Consider the following 2,980-nt stretch of genomic DNA (forward strand, 5'->3'; position numbering starts at 1 on the left):
AAAGATGCTAAAATGCTCAGTAGAGCTGAGGGGGACTGCAGAGTTTGCTGATACATCTGTTCGTGTGTCAACACAAAAGACCCTTTAGGGATATTAAAATATTGACAGAGTAGCTTTAAAGTTTTGTATCGCATCAGTGTTTACTTGTATGCTAAACTGTTTTACCCTCCATGTGAACACAGTGATTATCACACCCAGTTAGATCCACTGCCATTATTTATCTGGCCACTCAATGGGAATCATTGGCCTTTTTGGCAACTTGAGACAGTTGATAACTTTTTGCCCCTCTCAACACTTTCATAACTTGAAGCGTGCTGAGATTTATGCTACCAAACAGTGTTTTCTCATGGTGATTATGCCACCCTTTCTCGCACTGCGGGGGCAGCGATTGCTCTTTAATCAAACCGTCTGCGTGAATCACGGAGCCTGGAGTCCCCACATCGTCTTGGCTGCATGCTGTTTACCAGCGTGCTGTGAACCAGACACCACAAGCTGGGGCCCACGCACATACACACAAATATTTCGGCTCGGCTAACACACACAAATATACCGTGTTCATTGAACACCGTGCAGACTATGGAGGTGTGTATTTACTGTGCTTGAATGTGTGTAGGTGAGAGTATGCTTGTGCAACATGGCTGTGCATGCACATTTTGCATGCTTTCCCGGAATCATCCCTGTGTTTGCTGGTTGAAATCATGCATTTAGAGAGTGTGTGTGTGTGTGTGGGTGAATGTGTGCATGTGTGTGTTAGAGGGAGAGCGAATGTTTGTGGAATACATATGTATGGCCCTACAGCCCAGCTTATGATGTCTATCTCTCAGTGGGGCAACAATTTTACTGCTGAGCTGATGTGAGAATTCTATTTCTCCGTCCCGCTTTCATTTCCAGATGGGACTCAATATCCCCGTCCATATTGGTTCATAATGACATACTTTGATTATCTTAGCATGGGGAGCACATCCACCCTAAGCATTACTGCAGCAGAGAAATAAAGAGACCAAGACTGGAACAAAGAGACATAAACTAAGGACTGTTTTTATTTGCAATCCTCCCTCATGTGGGGATGGGTTATGAACATCAATATATATATTTTTAGTACCAACCAGAAATGTGTATGTAGTATCTAGCATGAAAAACTTTCTAAAACTGGCATCACATGCTTGCATTCATGATTAAATCGGGATTTTGATCATCTTAGACTTTATTAATTTTGAAAAGTTCACACAGTTACACTGATTCTAAATATGAAAAGGGTTTTGTAGGCATGGTAAACACTAGCCTGGATGACAGCCGGACTTAGCCCCGCCCACAACATTTGAGGTCGAGAAGTTTCGTCTGGACTTGATCCGTTGTGGAGCAACTATGCTCCGACCATAGCTGTTTGGACCAATCTAATTAGTTTATATGGGCTTCGACCACATCACCAAAGAGCGCTTGGGTTGAATTTGTTTACAACAAAGATGGCCGCCGCTGGAGAACTGAGAGGTGTAGATTTTTCCATGGCACCTCTTGTAGAAGATGTCGGAGCTACAGAGAACCACGATCACTCCATTTCTGGATCAGAAAGATGTTTTTGTCGTCCTTCCTACAGGATTCGGCAGAAGTTCAACACACGCCCCATACTCCATTGCTCTGATTGGTTGTAGGTCCATCCGTTGCTCCGATTGGTTGTAGGTCTGTCCAATTGTAAGACATTGAAACGCACCCCATAATCACAGCCCAGTGGAGTAGAATCGGACTCACATTCAAACTAGAATCTGAGTATGATCACATCACGCTAGGTTAACACGGTAACATTCCTAAATGTGAGGTTTCACAAAAAATATTGTTTGGGTATTGATATTGAAAAGCACGTACGGTTGGCACTGGTATCAAAAGCACTACCTGGGTAGAGTTGTCGCTGGGTTGGTCAGTCAGAACACTTTGGTCCTGACTGAAATATCTTACATGGAAAACCTCTTGACCTTTTTGGCTTTTAGTGAAATGTCTCGACAACTATGAAACATTGCCATAACATTTCTTTCAGATAATTATGTCCCCTTGAGAATACATTTTGAACTCCAGTGAACCCACAACTTTCCCTAGAGTCCCATCAGGTCAATCTTGTAAATGGTCCAATTATTCCAGATTCCTGCCAAACTATCAGCATTCCAGCTCTAATTTGAGTTTAGTGCTAATTAAACAATGTTAGCATGCTAAAACATTGCATATAATGTTGAAGATGGATTATGCCTGCTAACCATCAGCATGTGAACATTGTCATTTGTGAGCATGTTAGCATGCGGACGTTAGAATTTAGCTGAAACCACTGCAGTGCCTTCCCAGAACGCTCATAGTCTTGTTCAAAACAATGTAACAATCTTCTATAGAAAAAACTATATGAAAAAACTGGCTAAAGATAAATAAGTGCACCAATCCAGCCTTTTTGGAAAAAGGGTACACACTGTTCACACTGAGCCAAAGAAGATTCCCCGGTCCGTCAACTCCGAAATAGGCCTGTCTCTCTTAATACCTTCCTCGCCCAGGCTGATCGATGCAGGTATTTCTTTCTTGTTTTCAACATGCGCTCCAGGTCCATCGTGTTTTTTCTTCTTCTTCTAGTTGGCAAAGCACCAGTCGTTGTCGGTCCAGCTGTAAGTCAGGGCGGGCTGTTATTTCCAGCTTCGACATGCCTCTACTAGCCGACTGTCAGACAGGCCGGCTGAGACGGCCGTTTGTTTGCGCTTGGCGTGCACTGAACCTTGATAGGACCCCTCACAGCTGACAGTCAGCCTAATCACATCTTAACAGAGTTCCATCGTAGTGTGTGTGTATGTGTGTGTGTGTGTGTGTGTGTGTGTGTGTGTGTGTGTGGAGTAGGGCTTGCTGAGAGAAAGTGAGACTGATCTCTCTATTTCTTGCAGGGCTTACTCTGAGGGCAGGCTTCAGAACAAGTGAGAGCTGTCATATTTCAACGCCACCTCTCCCATCAGTATCT

The 2,980-nt window shown here is 43.6% G+C and overlaps 1 long non-coding RNA gene across 1 annotated transcript; it reads left to right on the forward strand.

Moving 5' to 3' along the window:
• Positions 1 to 1,107: 1,107 nt before the first annotated feature.
• On the forward strand, positions 1,108 to 2,658 carry LOC117949171. Its single transcript, XR_004657639.1, has 3 exons — positions 1,108 to 1,119; positions 1,266 to 1,401; positions 2,642 to 2,658. It is a non-coding gene; the product is annotated as an uncharacterized LOC117949171 (long non-coding RNA).
• Positions 2,659 to 2,980: the final 322 nt, after the last annotated feature.

Source organism: Etheostoma cragini, chromosome 1 (assembly GCF_013103735.1).
Source record: "Etheostoma cragini isolate CJK2018 chromosome 1, CSU_Ecrag_1.0, whole genome shotgun sequence".
Lineage (NCBI taxonomy): Eukaryota > Metazoa > Chordata > Actinopteri > Perciformes > Percidae > Etheostoma > Etheostoma cragini.